This window comes from Parasteatoda tepidariorum, chromosome 5 (assembly GCF_982258835.1).
Source record: "Parasteatoda tepidariorum strain Cologne lab strain chromosome 5, Ptep-v5.0, whole genome shotgun sequence".
In the NCBI taxonomy this organism is placed as follows: Eukaryota; Metazoa; Arthropoda; class Arachnida; order Araneae; family Theridiidae; genus Parasteatoda; species Parasteatoda tepidariorum.
In genome coordinates this window covers 90,018,887-90,042,558 of record NC_141759.1, presented here as the reverse complement: position 1 = coordinate 90,042,558, position 23,672 = coordinate 90,018,887, and the positions used below count along the sequence as shown (strand labels likewise).

At 29.9% G+C, this 23,672-nt stretch overlaps 1 protein-coding gene across 6 annotated transcripts in view; it reads right to left on the bottom strand.

The window, feature by feature from the left end:
* Positions 1 to 17,365, bottom strand: part of LOC107439903 (uncharacterized) — a 74,995-nt gene extending 57,630 nt beyond the window's left edge. Inside the window, exons 1-2 of one of the 6 annotated variants that reach the window (XM_087164489.1) lie at positions 17,302 to 17,365; positions 6,835 to 6,884 (exon numbers count right to left, since the gene is read on the bottom strand). The gene's annotated coding sequence lies outside the window, so the exon portion shown is untranslated. Of the gene's footprint in view, positions 1 to 6,834; positions 6,885 to 8,046; positions 8,172 to 8,474; positions 9,088 to 17,301 lie in introns of those variants that run through there. The other 5 variants (XM_087164490.1, XM_087164487.1, XM_087164492.1 and 2 more) reach the window with 5 other exon arrangements.
* Positions 17,366 to 23,672: the final 6,307 nt, after the last annotated feature.

The following is a 23,672-nucleotide window of genomic DNA, read 5'->3' as shown; positions in this document are numbered from 1 at the left end:
CACGGAGTGAAGAGTAAGAAAAGAGAGAATATGTAACTAGTGCAAAAAAGAAATCCTATATGTATCGGAAACTAATACTCAGTTAAATTTTTAAACAAATCTAGTGAAAATTCAAAAAGTTGGTGGGCCAAAAGTAAACAGATTGGCTGACAAAAGAACCATCATTTAGTTAGATAGTTTTTTTTTAATTTTAAATTTAGTCCAAATCTACAGAATAAAGTAAAAATAAATTTGTTACAACATGATTTCAATAAACTTACTAGTCTCTTAAATACAAAGTTTTTCGAAATCACACTTAAATTCTCACAAAAAGGTATCTTTAGTTTTTACCCAGCTAAAAAAGAAGTATTTACTTCTAATAAATATGTGTTTTACTTAAAAAGCAAGATTACATCAAAGTTTAACTGATAAAAGTGGAATCACCAATCCTTGTCAGTTAAAGCCTGCTAAAGCTAGGTTTAACCAATCCTAGATAAAGCCTGAAGTTAAATTGATAAAGCCAAACATAGCTTTGTTAGAACATAAATATTCTAGTAATTAAAGTATTTACAGGTTCCTGATATGTAGTATATTACCAGATACCTTACTTAGATGGGCACATCGACCAGAGGTCTATTGTACCCAAAACCTAAATCATGATTAACAAGAAAGCCATATGGCTGAAAAGAAATTCAGCAAGCACCTAACACGAACATCTTACAGTTCCCAGGTCTTAATGCAGTGTTGCCCTAAATGCTCAAATCTTTCAGCAGAATAGACCTCACAATCACAAAGTATATGTCATGAAGTCTCATCTTCAAGATAACAACTTCTACAAAGAGGATTAGATTCAATATCTATAATGTATAGGTGTCTCCTGAGGATGCAGTGTCCAGTGAGAGACCATTGATCTTCCTCAAACTGTTCATGCTTAGCTTAAGAAGCTCTTTTTGACGTACACTACGACAGTCGCGATTCAGCTTGTCTCTGACCATTGTTGCACCATTGCTCATGGGCAATTTTGCCATAGAGCTTGAATATAGATTCCCTGAATGATGTGGGAAAAATTACCGAGGCAGGTTCAGGACCCCAGAAAATCAAACTAGAGCCAGCCTGTGCTGCTTCACCAGCTAGCTCATTTCCAAGAATACCCATACGTCCAGGTACCCAATTTAGTATACCTTGTTACCAGTAGAGAGGTCACAAAGGACCAAGAAGCACTACCACACTAGTAAAGAGGTGAATTTACACCTTGATAGTGATAGGAGAGCAGCCTGACTGTCAGAATAGATGTGGATAGGCATATTTTGATATCCTCTGTCTAAGCATATCTTGAGGCACAAGATAATAGCATAGACCTCAGCCTGAAAAACAGAGGCATAAACACACGTTAAACAGCCAGTAAGTGTTATAATGCTCACCCTCACCGGCATAGAGTATGGAACCCCTGTTTTAATTTAAGATCTATTCTTAACAGAGATGGGTTTTTTTTAAGGTTAAGGGTCACTGATCAGATAATATCGTGTATTGTCCAGAATGGGTTCAGTCTTTAACCGAATAAAAAAAAATTACCAAATTCTAGCTAATTAAAAGTGAAAGCATTTATAGATTACTCTGGTTTTAACTATCATTATTCTCTTAATCTCATGTCATTTCATTGGAATGTGGTGTATTGTACTATTAGGTGTCCACCTGATTGGTCTCAGGTGGTAATAATAGAACCTCTCATAGCATAACATCAACTAAAAGACAAAGGGTTGGCCTATGGACAATATGGAGATAAATTAACCAAGCACTATCAAATCTTTACTCGAAAAGTTTCAGTACTCAAGCCTCTTTATATGGAAAATCAAGTAAGTACAAATCATCCTAGTGGAACAATAACTAAAACACAATTAGAGGTAATTTCAATATTAAAATATTAAAAATTCAATATTAATATTAATTCAATATTAAAAATAGAATCTAACTAGAAAAAACCATGAAGTTAACACAAAAACTATTGACCCACTTTTTTTAATTTATGAAAATCTCCACTAATTTATTGTTTCAAACAACCTTAGAAATTTCTTCTACTAACATTTTTACTGCATAGGTGAAGAAAAAGTTAAAACAAAGTTAGTGGCAGAATTAGTACTAAATCTCTAGGGAAAAAAAATTCTTTGAATTACTGAAGCAATAGATTATAATAACAGACATACACTGCAAAACACATTTTTACAGTTTAGTAGTAGGATATTGGCAGAGACTTTGATTAAAATAACTTAAAAATTATGAAAAAAATAATTAGGATTTGCTGTATGTATTGAAGATCAAATGTACTGATATAGAATTAAATGGTTTTATGAGCTCAAGGCCACAAAAACAAATGGCCATAAAGAATATTTTGAAAGTACAAAAATCATTGGAATAAATAGCATAAACTTTCTTCATTATTACAGAATTGTAGTTATTTTTAAGTATCAATTATATTAAAAATATCGTTCAACCAAGCAGTCTTTCAATAATATTTCTTTTAGATGGCATTGCAAGATTCAAATTATTGACTTGACCGGTAAAATTGCAGCAACAGGAATGATCCCTTAATATATAGTTCCCTAAAGATTTAAAAACTAATTTTAAACTTCAGAAACTTATAAGGTTTCTAAAATTTTACCCAAGGCTTCAAAGCCTAGTATAACTTTTATACATTAAGTTATTTCGACTCTAGGTTGCCAGTGTACCACCTAACCCGAGAGAAAACCCATTTTTTATTTTTTTTTATGATAGAAAAAAATTCTTTACCTAACAATGCAAGAATGAAAAAATATCCCATATATACAATCAGGGTTCCCACTCAATTTCAGAAAGAAAAAAAAAATCTGACTTTCCCAGATATACCAGATAAATTTCAATAAAAATCAAGACCATATTTTCACCAGAAAACTTTGATTTTTACACTTGTAATGTGAAATAGTTTTTGTGTGTAAAAAAATACCATTGAATTTCAGTTGGACTAGATCATGAAATTTTTACAACAAATAATTGTAATTGATGTTAGAATTATTTAACTAGAATCTCAATGACTGATTACTGTTACGGACAATTTTAAGGCTGGTTATTTTCCAGGTATAATATAGGAACATTCCAGGTTTTTGTAAAAAAAAATTGCAGCTTTCCCTGATTTTTAGACTTGAAATAAAATTCCCTGACAATTCCAGGTTTTCCCTGTTCTCCCTGACCTGTGGGAACCCTGTACAATCTACAAAATGCATTGTTTATAAAACTGAATTTATAAATAGATTTTACAGACCGGACCTCTTGCAGATCTACATGATCCAAGTATCTTAAGTTATACTAACAATATATAGATCAGAGGTTGAGTGTCTTTAGGGGTGTAACAAGATATTTTTGGGTGGTGGGAAAAATTCTTAATTTTCCAAATGAAATTCCAACTTTACTGAATAACAAAAGAATGCAATCAAACGTGCACTGATGATAAACCATTTTAGGATAAGGAGACCTTCGTCACCTGCACCAAGTGCCAAATTCATCAGGCTTCTTCTGAGCACCTCTCGGATTGCATGGGACTCTCTAAGGAGGGTCTCTTTAGCAATCCTCTCCTAGTCTTCTAGTTCCTTTCAGTCAACGAACTCGCGGGTCTTGTCTGACTTCGTCAGACAGTAAGCATAAGCAACAACAGGATAAAGAGACAAAATACCATATTGAAGATTAACAGCAATTATTTAGCCACAATCTCGAAAAGCTCTTTATTAAATAAACAATTTTGTTATCAAAATTAATCAACATTCCAGAGATGCTAAACCATTTTTCAATATGGGTGCATAAACACCAAAAAATATAGCATAAATACCAAAAAATATATTGTGGATTAACATCAATTATTTAACTACAATCATAGAAATGAAGAATGTATTTTGATTCTATTTGAAAGAAATATTAATGACTAATACACGTTTAACTAATTTTTCATTACTGGAGATCAGATAATGGAAATTAGAATAAATAGACATAAAAAAATAAATGTATCAGATTTTTTTACAAGGTTATGAAAAAAAAAATCTCAATAAATACATGAAGAAAAAAAAACATTATTATTCAGGAAACAAAATTTGTTGCAGATACAGTATTAGATTAGTAACAGAGTGTAGCAGATAAAAAAAATAGACAATATTTTAGACAATTCAGAAGCCAAATTGATAACAGGTTTTGGCTTGTGGACTGCAGATTATGCATTCTTAAAAATTGTGTCGAAGAGGTCATAAGATCGATCCCCGCAGGCCATACTCTCCCCGTGTAGTAAATGGTGACTGGAGTATGTTAAATCTGTCAGATCACAAAGACCTCCATGTTCCCATAACAAATCAATACGGGTTACTGAATTGGAGATAAATCGTTCTCTGGTTCAGGTAAAAATTACGATCTGTGGATGAATAAATTAACAAACTTGCCCAATAAACGGCTGCAGCGTGTATGTGGCTAAGTCTTATTCTTGGCCACAGATGCCTTCCCCCCTCGAAGAATAAGTAACTCACCCTCTATCTTAAATTCGCTTAGTTTCACCAAGAAGGTTTGCTAGTATTGGTAAGTAGCATTAAAATTGCAAATGAAGGCAAATCACTCACAAATCACCTAACTTATGCAAAACGACTAAGGGGCCGTCTGCAAATGATGTCAGGATTTGAAGGGGTTTAACATTTTAGGACAGTTTGAAACAATGTATGGGAAAGGGTAACAAGTGAGACAACACATATTTTGGTTAGAAAAAATACATTAAAAGCCAGCAAATTAAATATTTTTATATTACTAATTTTCCTAATTATTTTTTTTAAATCAAAAGAGTACATGTATGATCTTCATTATTATGTTCACTATGATTGTATTAAAACACATAATTAAATTTTAAAAATAAAATTTGAAGCATGAACTATTAATCCCATCAGAACTGCAAGTTTACATTTATATAATTTAGTGTGACACATGACAAGAAAAGTCAGAAATACTTTGTGACACAGAGGAGGCATGGTCAAAAATATCTTATTTATAGAACCGTCGTTGAACAGCCGACCCAAATTTTGAGTTTAAGTTTTGAGTTACTACTTAAGTTAAACTCCATAGCCCTCTAATTTTTAACTCAATCCAGAAGACAAGGCAACTCCTGGATCAAGTATTGGGTGAAATTTGCTTTCGTAGAGGACTTTTATGGAACTAACCTGCATTTGCATTACATGGTGAGGAAAACAGCAAAAACCTCCCACTGTTAGCCTGACGACAAAGGAGCTCTAACCCATGATCCATCTACCACTGGGGATATTTTACGTGATTGTGGTCAATGCGAGCTGGGTGCAGAACTTGTATCGATGAGCCATTGCTGGCATTCAAACCAGCTTCCCCTCATTGGGAGGCAAGCACTCTAAACCCTGAGCCACCCTGGCCCGGTCAAAAATATTTTATATATATCCGTTGTTGAAAAGCCGACCCAATTTCGGGTTTACGACTACTAATGTTCAACTCCGTAGCCTTGTAATTTTGAATTAATTCAGAAGACAAGGAAACTTCTGGATCAGTACCCCCAGAGGTTTTGATATGTTATAGGAACATGGAGGACTTTGCAATGACAGATTTAACGTGCATCAGTCACCATTTACTACAAGGGGAGTCTTCGGCCTGTGTGGGATCGAATCCACAAACTCTTGGACATGGGCCCAGTGCCCTACCAACCAGGCTATCTTGGCCTTTAGGTCAAAAATATTGAGAAAAAAAAGGATATAATTTATGGACTAACACTAACCTCACATACCTATTCAAAATGACTTGTACTCGTATCCACAGTTATATCCAGTATACAAACATTGTGTTTGGAGTTCTCATGATAGCAAAACATATATTTATTTTAATTTTTTGCATCTATTTTTTATAGTAATATCAAATAACGTATTAATTAGAAACAGGTAAGGTAAAACTAAGTAAAATTTTTACTTAGGGACCATTCACAAATGTAGAGCGTGCACTCTAACCCTTGAAACACCACGGCTCGGACAAAAATATTGAAAAAAAGGAAGACATCATTTATAGACAGACCAAAACTCCATGATGTCAGACATTAGAAGGAATTGATGAAATTGAAAGGAAAGAGATGGGCATGATAACGAGATGTTTGAAAACACACATTTTGGTTAAAATAACAGCATTCAAAATTAGCAGATTAAATATTTATGTATTGATTTTTTTTAATCAAAATAAGCCATATGATAGTTATTCTAACTAGTGACATTGAAACACATAATTAAGAGTTCAAAAAAAATTTGATGGGTGATCTATAACAAGTATCTTATTACTAGTAGGGAATGTCTTTATGCAATAAAATGTGACAAATGATATGAAGATCAAACTTATAGACAAGAAAAAAAAGTGACAATTATGAACGGCCATTTTATTGTACAGCGTGTTTTATCATAAAAATTGTGCTTAGCACTTGATTCGTGTCATTGAATTTGACAAAATTTAATGCAGGTTTAATAATTTTATAGGAAAAAAAAAACATTTATAACTAAGAAAGAATATTTGTATAATATCTCTATTATTTTACCCACCTCTATACCCTGAGTAATTTTTTATTATTTATTTTCGTTACTTGTTTTAAGAAATTTTACAAAAGAAATATTTAATTTTCTCCATTTTGCACACAGAAGTAATAGTATATTTATCTTTAATAAATAAAACAAAAAAAAGGGCCAATAAACTATAACTTTTTAGCAGTCAATGTTCAATTTGGCTAACAACTTTTCCATAATAATTTTTTCTAGTTTAACAGACATAACATGAAAAAATTCAAACATCAAATTTTTTTCTTACCTTTAACTCCTATTCAGATTTAGCATGAAATAGTCAAGAACCCTGATATTCTAAAATGCAAATGAAACAAAGCATTAAGAAATATTCATTTTAACAATAAAACAATGGTTTAATAAAAAATTTTAATATTAATCATTTTTCCTTAATTTTTTTTTTAATTAAGGCAAGAAATCTTTGTGAACTTAAGAGTATTAATCTGATTACAAATATTTACTAAAAAATCATAGGTATTTCACAAGTGTGATTTTTTTTTTTAATAAAACAAAAATTTTCTTACTGAAAACAAAAACATTAAATATGAAGATACATATAGCACTAAGATGAAAAGTTTACTTAGTCAAGCTTAAGAAAATGCATTTTACATTAACTTCTGTGCTAAGACATTATAACATATGGAGAGAAAATTCTTAATAAGAAATACTGTAATTGAGGTCCTAATATAATTTACAGAATGTATAAATCAAAAATTCCACTGTGAGGTAACCTAAACTGAATTGTACTAAAACTATGTTAGCTCTAAATTAGCTTTTATATTAGCAACAATCTAAATTATTTCCTTTTATTTAAAAATTATCTCAAGCTTTTCATTTTACAGATACCAATTGAGTTTAAACAGCTAGAGCTTGCTCAATTCGTATAAATAAAAATAACTTTTGACTCAAACCTAAGTGAATTTAAACTGCTATTGTTAGTTTATTTAGATTTTGTTCTTATAACCTTGCTATATCAATAATAGATTTTAAGTTATTTTTCTTTTCAAATCAGCTGATTACATAAATCTAAACAATTTGCTAAAAATTGAAAGATATTTAATGATTTTTTTTAATTAAGTTAAATGCAATAAAAAGTTTAGAAAAGTTCTATAAGCTAAATGCCACAAAAAGTTGCATTCTAATTTCTGTATTCTTAACTTTAAGAAAGAAAATACATTTTACATTATAAAGCAAGATGTGTTAGAGAAAAATAATAAATTTATGCTTCAGAAGTTAATTGATCCCTAATGGATAATTTTCACTACAATTAGATTTCAATACTGTAATTGTAGTAATAATTCTGTATCTAAAGAGTGTGGATGAACTAAGTTTCAGAATGGCAAAATTAGTTTTAAATCCATAAATAGGTTAATATGTAAAATTTTGAGTAAGGTTATTTTACTATTCATTCAATTAATAAATGAGTTGGTAAAGTAAATAAGTAAAAATAACTTTCAACCTCATTCTAAAGTGTTCTGTTTAGAATCATATGTTAGACAAAGCCCTTTACAATTTGACTGGAAAACTAGTGAAAACAATCTTCTAAGAACAAAAAATACATTCTTTGTCTTAATAATTAGAAAAATGTTAAAAATATTTTTAATTAATTAGATAAAATAGAAAGCTAACAAAGCGATCACGTTCAATTGACAGATTGCGATCACAATTAATATTTAATCAAGCTAATTAATTAAAACTTCAAATAATTTTAACTACTAGCAATTAATAACGTTATGAAGCCACGCATTCTGAAGAGGTTAAATTTTGTGGCACTAAAACGAATTACTAATAACAACGATAGCAGATTGGAATTATGGAATCAAATCAATTTTAACTGCACTTGACAGATTAAACAAAGAACATAATTTACTTTATTTAAAAACATACCATATATTAATTACATTCACATTAAGTTAAGGTTGCACTTGTACGTTGCAAAATGAAGGCTGAAGGCCACACAAGGTTGCCCACACGAGTATCCAATTGTATTCTGGCGCGCATGTAACGAAGCGAATGCGCGTACAACACGTGTTATTTCATAAAAGATATTATTTCCAGATAGTTTTATAACTGCAATAAGCCACAGCAACTCAACCAGCAATGAATTTGTTTCCAAAATAGCAAAGCATAACAAAATACACTTAACACAATAAGATGCTGAACTGCCTACAGAAATTTAGGCTTAGCTTATGGACATTCGATATAAGCAAAGCTTCCTTTGTGACATCATAAACGATTCAAAATATGGAAGCAAATTCGAAAAAAGGCCAAAAAGATGCAGAAAACACAAAGATATTCCAAGTTGAGATGATAATGGCTACTTAACGAGTAAGTTTTGTAAAATGATAACCAAATATTGCCGATCGCCAACTAGCTAGTCACATTCTTCACCAAGAACGGCTACACAAAGAAGAAAGAACAAGGTCACTTCTTGTACCGTTGCATGTGGTTTTGGACATGGTGTCATTTTCCGTGTTAATAAGTAGTTAAATAGCATAAGATTTTTTGAAAAATTGAAAGGAAAATCTTAATTTAAGAGCATTATTTTTTTCATTAATAATATCAAAAGATTATTTATGAATTATGATTGACATAAATATTTACCCGCATCAACATCCGTGCAGAATAATATATTTGGATTTGGCATCACGATTTAACCACATTGAAAGCTATGTGAGCAGTCATTTTATTCTAAACAAATTTTACTTCTATAAACAATGTAAGTTTTAAAAATATAATTAATAAATTACGGAAGAATCTTTCATTCTACGAGTATTTAAATGAATAATAAAATGTTTTTTTATGATTAGCGTTAAATCTTAATTCACTTGAAAACAAATGTTTACCAACATATATGAATACTTTATGAGTATTACCTGGGTTTCTCTTAAATAATATTGTAAATAGTATTATGTTTATTATTTGAAAATAAAGAGGGCTTGTTACTATGCAACTATAATAATCTACCAAGTTGTGTTACTGGATTGCAAGATCAAAATTATGAAATTTGATACTTACGGAGATTAGAATAAAACGTATTTGAATTATTAACGTACGGATCAAAATTTTACGATTTAAGGGTTAATGACAGCTAATGGTTTTAGCAAGCCATCCGGTACATTATTTTTCGCTAACAATGAAACTTGAAAATTTTCTAAACGTTATTACACAATTACTAAGGAATTGAAAAGGTAAACTGACTAGTACTAAAATACTTATTTTCTATATCGTAAAGTAGGCATTTCGAAATAAGCTTGATTTATATAATTTTATTTCATAAAGTAACACTATTACGTATGTAATGTATATCGTTGTTACATTACTTATTTTTATGCATTTTTTGTCTTAATTGTATACTAAATATTCAAATTTTGTTTAATACTGCTAATACATAATACTCACTGGTTTTAAAATGGTTCACAATTATGTCATATGATAAAAAAATAATTTCTGATTAAGAAAACTAAATTTTAATATTAAAAATTAGTAGTCTACATTATTATCAGTAAGTCAGGTATAATTTGAGCTCCTTTTTCGTACTTGTTATCGTTATTACATTTACAGGCATGTTATTTCAGAATTATTTAATGATTGTTTTTAATTTATTTCAATTAAAATTTATTATAGGGCAAAATTAACGGTCACTATCAGCCCCAGGGTGACTAAATGTAACAAATGGCGATAAAAAAATTGTCTGCCAGTCACCATTTTCTCCTCAAAAAGCATACTATGTGCAATTTATTATTATTTTTTTATAGATATAGAATCATTATGAATATTTTATAATATTCTGAAAATTATTTTATTTTTTGTTTGTTTTTTAAAATATTTTTTCTTCTTTTTAGAAAAAAACTTCCTATGGTTTATCATATTACAAGAATATTTTTATAAAATATTTTATAATATTCAGAAAATTATTTTATTTCACGTTTGTTTCTTAAAGTATTTTATCTTCCATTTAAAAATAAACCTCGTATGGTTTATCATATTTCGAGAATATTTTTATAAATATTTCATAATATTCTGAAAATTATTTTATTTAGTGTTTATCTCTTAAAATATTTATTTTTTCATTTAGAAATAAACCTCGTATGGTTTATCATATTTCGAGAATATTTTTATAAATATTTCATAATATTCTGAAAATTATTTTATTTCACGTTAGTTTCTTAAAATATATTTTCTTCCATTTAGAAATAAACCTCGTATCGTTTGCTATATTTTGAGAAATGCTTCGAAAGAAATGCCTTTCATTATTAATATTAACAGTTTTTTAATCGAGACAGCTTTATAAAAGCAGTTATGAAGTTTTCATGTCATTATAAATTATAAGATTTTTTTTTGGCGGAAATGAATACCTCAAATCATGTATATTTTTCATAATTTAACTACCACTTTAAAATAAATTCCCGACTGTTCTTCCTCAAAATATGTCAGGCCTGAAGAGCTAAGAAATGCTATAACTGACCACTGATCAGTAGAATAGTTTTCTAATTATTAAGTATAATTAATTAATAATATTTTGAAAATTTATAATTAATTATATTTTAAAAATTAAAAGCAATCAATTGAGTTGTAATATCGAGGTTTAAAATTTGGTTTTATGAATAACCAATAAACCACTTAATTTAACCTACTGAAAAATTAAAAAGGATAAGTTAAGTAGCAATTTATAAAAAACAAACTTTTTTTAAAAAAAATTCTGTTTTATCTTAAATAGCAAAGATAAATTAAGTTAATATTTTTTTATATATATAAAAAGCTGACAAAATTTATGCAACATTAAAATAATAATAAATTGGTGCAATTTTCGTCAACTAGTACAGTATCTATGTGCAGCCTATGAAAAACTTTAACCGGGGCCGTAACTACGCCGGGGCAGTCGGGGCACCGCCCCGGGGCCCCGACGGTTAAGGGGGCCCCATATGAAGAGACCACATCATGTTTTTACAAAATAAAGTACTCTAATTATATATATGTAGGAAAGAAATTGTGTTAAGATTGAGTTGATGAACATTTTCTTTTTTGCAATTGCGTACCTACTATAGCATAAAGGGAAGGGTAAAAAACTGTAAAACACCTTTTCGCGAATTATTTCCCTTTCTCAAAAGAACAAACACGCTTTGTAGAGAAGAGGAAAGGCCACAGCTGCGTGTAGTTGATTGTTAACATTTTCTGTTTATTACACTTCTGGTTAACTTTAGTTGTTTCTTCTACACTCTAGCGTCAGACCCAGTGGCGTGCCAACCAGGGGGAGGCAGAGGGCCCCTCTAAAATTTAAGTGATGGGCAAACGATCCGTTTCGCCCCTCCTGAAATTTAGACACTCACGAAAATAAAGTAAAATCCGTAATTTAAAAAAAAAAAATTTTGAAGCTATTTTTTAAATAGAAAACTTTATATATTCCTCTAACATTTATGTGCTTTGCCTCTTCTGATATTTAGTAATTCGCCAAGACGAAGTCTAGTAAAATAGGTAATTTTAGAGAAGAAAAAAAAAGCTATTCTTCTTCAGTTTGGAAGATATACATAAAGAAGGAAACTTTATTTTGTTATGGGCGATTAATGTGTTTATTGACTTTTCGAAAAGTAAAGTAAAAGTGGAAAAAAATATTTTATTTCCAATTTTCACTCTATTTTCTTCCGAAATAGTAATGAGGGGGCGAACATAGTGTTTCACCCCTTCTGAAATTTCAAAGTGCTCAAAAATAATAAAAATTGGTAACAGAAAAAAATGTCATTTTTGAATCTATTTTCCAAACAGAAAATTTTATTTTCTTCTGAAATAAAAGTGAGAGGGGGTTGGATTTGCTTCTCATCTTCTGAAATTTAGACATTAATAGAATAAAATCAAGAAAAGCTGGAAATTTTAGAAGAAAAAAATTGTTTTGCTTCATAACTTCGACGATGTTTTCCAAAAAGAAAACTCAATTTTCTCTTAAATCATGGTAAGGTGATAGAAAACTTTATTTTTTCTGATATAAAGTAAGGGGGGCTAAAATGTGTTTTGTATCTCCTGAAATTTAGACATTTGAAATAATAAAGTCTAGTAAAATTGTTTAAAAAAAAAAAAACTTTGAAGCTATTTTCCAAAAAGAAAATTTTATTTTCTTCTTAAATTAAAATGAGGGGGTGAAGAATATACTTCACCTCTTCTGAAATTCAGACATAAGGTCCAGTAAAATTTATATTTAACTCTTATTTTCGACTTTAAAGCTATTTTCCAAATCGAAAACTTTATTTTCCTCTGAAATTTAATTGAGATGGCAGATAATGTGAGCCACCCCTTCTGAAAATTTGACATTCGCTATAATAAAGTAAAAAAAATTGAGAATTTTAGAAAAAGAAACTCCTTTTTTTGCAATTTACTAGCTATTTTCCAAATTGAAATAGAAATTCCTCCCCACAAGAAAAGTACTTCGGTTTTGTTTCAATTTCTTCTACATGTTACGACTTCTAATTTATTAAAAAAATTTAAAACTAAATTGCGAAAAGAGAAGAGCTGCACATCATAAAAAAACATAACAAGTGTTTAGAAAACCTAAATAAGTACCACTGTTTTGCATCCTGAAAAATGCATTCTACACTGAGACCAATAGATATATTTTAAAGCATCTTTTGACTGTGGGTGGAATGAAGGTGTTAAAACCTTCATACCACCCGCAGAGTTGACCCACAGTTATTTGACTCCTCAAAAAATAGCCATCTCCTTTTACACCATGGGAAAATGACCTTTTGCTTCTTTAAATTGCCTTAATCTTATTTATGACCCTGGGCTCTTTTGTGCTTTTATAAAATGTCATATATTTACAGTACCATCTTTATGTCCCTAAAGTTGTCTTAAACTAGCAATAATCTAGATGTTCTAGGAAAACAGATGCTTTTAAGGAAACCAAGGGGATGACTCTTGCTGACATTTATTTAGGTCATTTTGTCAAGAGATTTTTTCTGAGACAAACGTAAAAGGTTCCAGTTAAATTCCAGTTTTTAGCGCAGTTAATTGCGTCATTTAAATTAACCATTTTTAATTCAGATAAAAATCTTCTGTAATCTTTTATTTTATTCAATTTTTGAAATTAAAATTTAACTTTAATTAAGAGTTATTGAAATTACTTGCAACTTCCTTTTTTTCAAACATAAATCGTGATATCAATAATTCCCATTCTTAATAAAAAATTTCTTTGGAAAACAGGAAAACCAAATGTAAATTTATTTATAAGGTGGTAAGTATTGCATTAACTCATTTAATACATTTAAATTTTATATTTATATACTGTTAGAATTCTTTTATAAGAATGGTAACATAGCAATTGCTTTTTTTTGCGTTCGTATATAAAATTTAATTTGTATAGTACTTTAATTGATAACTTTGCTGTTTATTGTGTGCATTGATTTTGTTCTTATTTTATATTTTTTAAATTATTAAGACCTTTAAATTTTTTTAATTGGAACTTCGAATTCTTAGGGTTTTTAACAACTTTGTTTTCATTAAAAAATGAAATGCAATCTTTATTTTATATATAAAAAAAATATATTTAACTTAATAAAAACGCATTTAATTTTATAAAAATGCTATGAACATCAGCTTAGAAATCCGCAGCAATTAAAATTCACTGCATTGACAAACCATTAAAAAAAAAATTTTTTTAATTTGCAAATATGCTTTGACTTTTTCTCATTTTTCTTTCATAAAAAAAACTATTACTCCTCGTCATAATTTTGTCACATATGATTACATGGCGTCATTAATACATAGTCCAAATATTCAGGAACGATTTTCTAGGAACCTGTCCATATTGGAGTAAGGCAACTTTGTTTTTGTTAATCGATGTATATAGAGAAAAAATTCGGTATATTTTTTTTCTATTAGGAATTTCTTTAAATGTGGTATATGTGCCGATAGAAAAAAAAAAAGTCTATAATTTCCTTCAGTTTCCATAATGCGATCAAAAAACTTTTAGATTTGAAACTGAAAAATAATTTTCATTTTTATAATGGTTTTGTCTTGAAAAGACCTTCCTTGCGATATAGTAACCGGATTCAACAGGTTTATAAAATTGGCATTTTATGATTAGCATTATATTTAGAGGAAAAGGAGGCTACTGTGGACATGGGGGACAAAAGTAGACAACATGAATAGCTTTTTTTTTTCATCATCATCATATCTGGCTAGACAGCCTAGGGTGGGCCAGTGCCTTCCTTTGAATTCGAATCCACTTCTCTCTACTTTTGACACTTGTTTGCTTTTTTTAACACCGTGCCTAATGTTTAACACCTTGCTTTTTTTCCCCTAGTCATATTTCCTCGGTGAGATGTCATAAATTGGTACCCTTTACGTACAGTGAACCAAAAATGTACCACCCTGAATAACTTTTGATTTAATGATCGGATCTTCACGTTCTAAGACTCCATCTTAATAATTCGAGGGTATGACTTCAAATATGCAAATTAATTAGTGCACGATATTTTATTTTAAGTTACGCAATCAGACACTAAAACATAGTTTCTCTGAATAAACATAACTTTTGTTCAACAAATTCGATTTTCTAACCCCCGTAATATAGGAGGTAGCTGTAATCTGGAAAATATGGTCCCAATAGTTGGGTCGGGTGAGATATCCAAAGTTTGGACCCCCAAATGTTAATTTTATTATTTTTTTTGTATTTCACTACAGATCGAGAGCTTTTTAAGGGAATCGAAAACTTTTTGCACACGATTATAAAATTCTTTTATCTAAAAATAATTCCATGCAAAAAATAACTTTTAGTAAATATTTATTATTTTTTATTTAATAATAGTCTGATGTTGTTGATCATTTACGTCGCACTAGTGCTGCACAATAATCTATTGGCGACGTTCTGGGAAACATCCCTTGAGGTTTGATCCTCTGCAGAGGGGATGGCATCCCCGATTCGGTAGCCCGGAGACATGCACGCGAAGTCCAGCACTTTATGGTAGGCCAGTTTAACGAGGACCAATACCGCACACCCTCGGTCCCTACGCAGGCTGATCCAAGTGGTCACCACCGGCACACTGACCGCAGCCAGGGATGCTTGACTTCGGTGATCTGCTGGGAACCGTGTCTTAACGATCACTCCACTTCGGGATAATAATAGTCTGAAAACTTTTGAATCGTAAGCCATATAATTTTTTTTTCGTATCATTTTAGAGTATCTAATTCCACATGGAAAATACAAATTTGAGCGTAATTGGTTGAATAGTGCATTAGTTCCTGAGAAATTGAGCTTTATAAGAACGACTTTTTTAAAATTTAATTTCTCAGGATTAATCGATTTTGCTGAAATTTTGAAGCATGTAGAAAACTTACAATGTTTTGTAATCCAATTTATATACGAACAAATAACTTGTTTTCATAAATATATTCGCAAACATAATACATAAATAGCTAAAATGACGTTAGAGATAGAGTACTGAAAGTTTTTGAAAGGGCCCCCTCCAAAAATTTTTGCCCCAGAGCCCCGAGGGGTGAAGTTACGGCACTGACTTTAACCCATCTATCTGTAGTATCTACACACAAATACAAATGGGTTAAGTTTTTCTTATTAACCAACAACCCACATCCAAATTTTTGACGCCATTCAAATAAGAGGTGGCAAAAATTTAGAGGAAGTTAGATGTGACATATATAAGTCATTTTTACGATAGCTCATAAGGTTTCTTTCTTAAATTTTTTTTTTTACTTAATTTACTAACTCTTTATCAATAAATTAAGTTATTAAAAAAGTTATTAAATAATAACTGATGAAGGGCTAATAATAAAAAATTTATTAGAATCTCCACATTGTGATAGTTAAGTTAATTTTGAAGGCTAAAACTTTAAATTTCAATGAAACAGGTTACATATTTTTTAAGATTATTAATATTAATTTAAGGAAGTGAACTTTACTATAACTACATCTCACTGTTTTTTTTTATCTTGTTATTTCTTAGATCACCGGTTTTCAATTTTTTCCCAGCTATGGAGCCCTAAATAATCATCCTTGTTTCGGTGAACTCCGACCTTATAAACGAAGGAAATAAAGATAAAAATATGACCACCGAAGTCGACGTCTTCAGGGGTTACCGGCCCCGGTAGCCATAAAGCAAAACCATTTCTAATTGAGGGAGAAGCAAATGGCTAAATTAAGTTCCTCAGTACCCCGATGGTTTTGTATACAGACAACTGTATTCGTATTAACCAATAAAATACTACTTTATTTTTAAAATATTTAATTATAGTATTTTTCATCGCTTTATCATTAATAAGCTTAAATTAGGTTTTATGTCCGGTAGTTGAATTCGCATTTCTAGATCTCTATCTGGTCTAGCTATGAATTTGTTTTTTGGTATAATATAGGCTAAAAATAATAAAATAAGCAGAATTATGTTGAAATGGAAGTTAAAAAAACTACTATAAAGGTTGAAAATGGTTATCAAGGAAACATATCAATTTATTAACGAATTTAGTAATTTTATTTTGTTTTGAAAAGTGTGATAGTACGTATTAAAGTAATTTTTTATATGCATGTTCTTTTTCATGGTTTATTCTTTTTAATGTTATTAGGAAAATTATGTTTTTAAAAATATTGCCATTTCTTTTTCATTAGCATTTTGCTTTAAATAATTTCACAAACGCAACCGAAATATAAGATAAACAATGTATTATTGATTGGATCAAAACATATTTAAAAGTTTAAAAAAAGAAAAATAGTTACCGGCTAAGAAAAGTTCTAATTCTCGGAACACCATTTGAGAACAGCTGTCTTAAAGATAATTCGATGCGCTTTATCCAAGCAAGGTAATGACTGGTGATAATCTTGAAAAAAAATGGTAGACAAACTATTTTGTTATCGATTTATTTAAAAGTGGAATAACTAGGATTGTGTTATTTTATTCTCTTCTGATTTTACGGGATTTTTATTTATAAATTAGGACTAATAATAAATAGAACTAATATGAATAAAGACTAATATGAATAAAGACTAATATGAATAAGGAATAATATAAATGGAACTAATGTGAATAAGGAATAGTATAAATGGAACTATTGTGAATAAGGACTAATATGAATAGAACTAACATGAATTATAAATGTTATAATCGAACTAATATGAATTAAGACTGATATAAATTGAACTAATATGTAGTAAGACTAATATAAATAGAAATAATAAGAATTAGGACTAATATAAATAGAACTAATATGTAGTAAGACTAATATAAATAGAGCTAATATAAATTAGGACTAATATATAAATAGAACTAATATAAATTATGACTAATAGAATACATGGTCCCCACAGTCCTTGAAAAATTTTAGTAATGGTAGTAAATTGAGGTTAATGCTAAAAGATATTTCTTATTTGAATATACCACTTTGTCGTTAACCCGTTTTGTCCCAAATTTTTAAATTGAAATGATACAAAAAGTGGTTTTATGGAAAAAGTGGTATAATATATTATCGAAATTAATTGGTTTTTCTACTGTTAAGGCATTCAAAAAGTCTTTGATAGATCAAAAAGTACTTGTTCCTTCGAATTCTAGATCTAATCAGAAATAACTAAATCATTGTGGTATCTGAGAATCCTTTAATTCTCCCAGATAAATGAAAATACTGAAAAAGTTTCCCACCGCAATGAATGTCTTTGAAAAAAGGAACTGTCCTAAATATATGACACTGGGCGTTAACCGGTTAAGTGGCTTAGAAGCTGGAATTTTAATGCGTATAAACTTTCTTTGGAAAACAATTTTTAGTGGTGGTTACACAGAAATAAAATTATCGACATTTGTTTAATTTTCGTTACCACTTTTTAAAATTTACAAGGCCTGGGGGTAATAAAAATTAAGAATAATATGAAAAGAACGAATAAAAATTAAACGTTTTGAAATTAAAGTGGAAGCAAAAGTAAATTTATTATGCTTGGTATACCCATATTTTATGAAGGGTTCTTGATTTCTAAGAATAAGTTTATACAAATCTATAAAGTAAAGTGGTAGTAAATATCTATTATAAAATTTAATTATCTGCAAAATAAAAATAATTTTCTCACTGTCTTGTCAACAAGTAGACAACTTAAAGTTTTTTTTTTCGAAGGATAACAGAGCCACTGACTTAGTAAATAGCCTTCAGACTAATTACTGCTTTTCATTTGATAATTAAATTTTGATCCTACGTTTTCAGTTTTGTGTATATATGTATATAGTTTGTAAATATTATCTGTTTCGTAATCGCTTTTGTTTATATTAATCTCGTTTTATCTTGTATATGTTTTCTAGTAATATTCTCGGCGAGCTGTCTTCCAGTTTTCTTGATACTATGACTATGACAGTATTTCCTTATATCCTTGACACTAACTTAGTATCAGGGATTTCAAAATCATTTTAAATAAAATGCTTAAACAGCTGCTTTCAAAAAGTGTCTTGCGGAACCCTAAGGTTCCGTGGAAGAGTTCAAGGAGTTGCGAAAGTTAGGATATTTGTCTTAACCAGTAACTTTTGAAACCTTTAGTTATAGTGAGATCTTATCCTCTTTTTATTTCATATTTCAGTTACCCTTATTAAATTATTTAAAGTAAAATGCCATTGAAAAAGAAAATGATAATTTTTTTTATTAGATATTATTTCTCTAATAACAATATATTGTAAGAATTCTGAAAAGATCATGCATTTATAAAACTTTTATTATTATTTGCCATCGTGCTTTTCAAATAAAAATGAAATTTCCAAATTTGTTTATAAAAAAATGTGTTTTCTTTATCTTCAATGTTTGCAGCAGTTAGTTTAAGTTTTTATTTCAAAGAAAACCATATTTCTGCTTACTTTATTAATTGTCAGCCACGTAGCACCAGAAACAAATTTTAACTAGGTTAGATACAGTGACTTCGAATTGAACTGCAGGACATAGAAATTGGCTTGAGATTAGTATCATTATTTATACTATATAATACAGTGTATGATAAAGCTATGAAAAAAATTCATTTTTCTTATTAATTGTTTTTTTCTTTTTAAATAAAGTTTTTTTTCGGTAAATACGTTCGCAATTGTCTTTATTTATATGAAGTTGAGGTTCCATCGAAAGGGGGTTAATCAATTAGGGTTCCATTTCCGAAAAAAAAAAATTGGAAATTAAAGCTTAAATTTTGCGGTTACTCAAAATATTTGGAAAAAAAAAGAAAGTTTGGAAGAAAATTAATTCTATAAAAGAATGAAAAAAAATAGAAAAACGCTGAGAACAGGGTTTATTGTTTTAATAAAATGCTTCATGAATATTTCCGACCTTGAATAAATGATACTCATTTTGTGTCTGTAGACCAATAAATTAATTCTTTAAAAATAAGCATTCGAATCTTACACCATCAATCATTAGTCATGATTTTTAAAACAAAACTGGTATAGCTGATCAAATACCATTTTTACTCTTTTAATATGTTAATCAGCCAAAACTAATGATATTTTAGGTTATATATTGAACTATATTAGTCTCAAAAACATACTTTTTCTGAATATTTTCGACGAATTGGGATACTTAATCATAGCCATCAAAATATCTGGAAGTCAGGCCGAAGAGCAGTCGACTTTTTTGTTCTACTAATGTTCAACTCCGTAGCCTTGTAAGTTTGAACCCAATTCAGAAGACAAGGGAATTCCTGGATCAAGTATGGGGAGAAATTTGCCTTCGTGGAGGACTTTTTGATGGAACTAACCCGCATTTTCGTTACATGGAGAGGAAACCCACAAAAACCTCTCATTGTTAGCCTGACGGCAAGAGGACTTTAACTCATGATCTGTCTACCACTGAGGATATTTTACGTCGGCACTGTGGTCGGTGCAATCTGGATGCGGAATTCGTATCCCAGCCTTTGCTGGGATTCGAACCCGGTTCACCCTATTGGAAGGTGAACGCTCTATCCCCTAAACCACGGCTCATGTTATAATTTCGAAAAAAATTTGAATTATGAAGTATTACGCCAATCTAATCTACGTAATTTTAAATTATTAAATTCAAAGTTTGAAATAATACTCGAACAGTTCTTTAGAAATGAAAGTTTAAAAATTCGACTTCTTTGAACTTTCAACCTCTCTCCAACTATTGGGACTATATTTTTTTAGATTTCTACCTTCATATTAGATTCTACCTTCTTATTTTTAGATTTCAAGAATCCAAATTCGTCGAAGAAAAAGCTTGTTCATTCAGAAAAAATACGTTTTGTGCGTAACTTAAAATATTGTCAGAATTAATTAGTTAGCAAATTTGAGGCAAGCCTTCAAACTATTAAGTTTGAGTCCTAATGCGTGAAAATACAATCTTTTTTTCCCTTTTTTCGCAATTTCTTATTCATATATTTTTTTGAAATTAATTTTTACTGTGCTGACCTCTTGTTTCCCTCATTTTATTGATTTTTGTTCACTTTGTATGGTGTATTTTATGAATTTTTGTTGGCGTGAAATTTTCTAAATGTCCTTTTTAAGCGAGTTGTTATAAATCTTCAATGTTTACTCACGAAACAAAAAAAAAAAAAACAAAAAAAAATTGCAGAGACTTGCAAAATTGATTAATATACTATACTTGTACCCAATTTTTTAAACATTCTTTCAACGAAACTCCGACTTTATAAACAAAGTATATACAGACAACTGTGTTCGTATTAATTAACCAATAAAATACTTCTTTATTTTGAAAATATTTAATTAGAGCATTTTCATCATTTTATCATTAATAATCTTAAATTATGTTTTACATTCAACAGTTGAATTCACAGTTCTGGAGGTGAATAAAGCCCCATTATGAATTTGTTTTTGGTGTATAAAGATAAGATAAAAATGAATGAAATAAGCCGAGTTATGTTTTTCGTTGAAATAAAAACTAAGAAGAACCGCGATAAACGTGGAAAATTGCTTCTAGAGAAACATATAAACAATCTAGTTATTTTACTTTGGCTTGAAAAGCGCAATTGAAGTGTGGAATGAAATATTTTATAAATGCATATCCATTTTACAGTTTACTTTTTCGTAGTTACATAGTTATTTGAAAAATTTTGTATTTTTTCCAAAAAAGAAAAATGTGCTATTTATTTTTCATTGGCATTCTACTTTATAAATAATATCGTAGCGGCAACCAAAATATTCATTAACACGTTGAATGCCACACTAATTTTACATGGTTCTCCCGTCTGGCCAAACGGTAAATAACTACAAACTAAATTTGCAAATATTAGACATGATTACGCTAGTTTTTGAAAGGTTTAGCATGACATATCTGAAAAAAGTGGTGACTTATATATGCCTACGAATTGTTTAGAAATAGTGGATGATAAAAATCTACTAAATTGAATTTATTAAACCAAAAATCGCAATAAATAAACCACCACTTGAAAATATTTATTCACTGTCCGGAGCAAGTTGGCATTTCTGTGTATATAAATAAAACTATTTTTGTGTGTTCTATGTTGCATTAATTTCTCCAAACTATTTTAGCAACGATAATAACGTAAAAAAATTTAAAAATTTCTCGAATTTTGTGTTTCTAATAATCTTGGTTTCGTCGGTCACCGGTGACCCCCGTGGTGGTACGACCAAACTCAGTGCCGGTCACCGGTGACCCCCGTGGCTTTCAACATGTTAAATAATGAATTATTGATTGGATTTAATCATAGTTAATGGTTTCAAAACTGTTTTTAAAAAAATCTTAACTCTCGGAACCCGTTTACCTCTTAAACGTTCCATGGAGATTTGCGGGAACACCATTTTTCACATATCGTCAGCCGATATTATGAAAACGATTAAAATATAAAATTCAAGTTTATTATCGTTTGCATCAAGTTTATTATCGTTCAAGATATTATCGTTTGCAGCTAAATTTTTTTAATGATTTACGATTCGCGAGTGTGAAATGTACGAGCAAGGAATCCGCTACAATATTTTTTTAAAAAAATTTCTCCTGCTTTATCGTTAATACGCCCTTTTTAGAGTCGAAAGCAAGCAAGTGCGGATTATATTATATCCCCATTTTCAGGAAGACACAGATCAAAAGTATTGTATTTCGTTGCCTCCCTTCTCTGTGGAATTACTCATTCTGAAGAAAGAGGGGTGATATCCCCGAAACAGACGCTGATAACCTGAATAGCAGTGGCTGAGTCATAGTGAGTTTGGTGCTTAAAACACCTTCCAGAAATCACCTTTAAGAATTAATTTAAGTGTTGAGTGAAAAAAATATTTGTTGCAAGAAGTTACTGTATTTACAAGACAATAAAATCAAAGTAAAAGTTTTCGTCAGTCTTGCCGCACCAAAAAAAAATTTTTTTTTTGTTTTCTTAACGTATCTTCAATGCTAAAAGTACATGTAATTCACTATGAATTAAGAACTGCATGACAAATATTAAGAAAAGCAAACAAATTTAAAAATGATCATACAAATTATTAAGGTAAGTAGGAAAATGACAGGATTAAATAAATTTCAAAGATTGAAACAATTAAGTTAGTTCGAAATAAAGATGAAATTTAAATTTAAAAAAAAAAGACCAGTGACGTTTGAAATAATGCTCGGTAATTTTTTCTAATTTTTTTTTAAAATTAGTAAATATTGTGCTCACACTATGAATCTGCTGTACTCATTAATGTACTGATTTTAATTAATAACTATATTTAGAAGTGGTTCATTGCTTAACAGTTTGTTTCTAAATTTGCCGGGTATGGAAAATTTATGAATATTAACTCTGACGAGCAGGATTTAAAAAAATAAAACACCAGAATTTTATTTTATTAACGGCGTCGAGCTGCAGACCCAATTCGTAGTTTACGACTATCAATGTTCAACTCCGAAGCCTAGTAATTTTGAACCCAACCCAGAGAACAAGAGAGCATTGGGACAAACTAGCCTTCGTAGAGTGCTTTATTATAGGTACTAACCCGCAATTGTGTTACTTGTAGAGGGAAACCACGAAGACCTCCCACGTTTAGCCTGACGGCAAGAGGATTCTAACCCATGATCCATATACCTTTGAGGATACTTTGCGTCAGCACTGTGGTCGGTGCAAGCCGGATGCGGAATTAATATCGACCAGCCTTTGCTGGGATTCGAACCTGACTT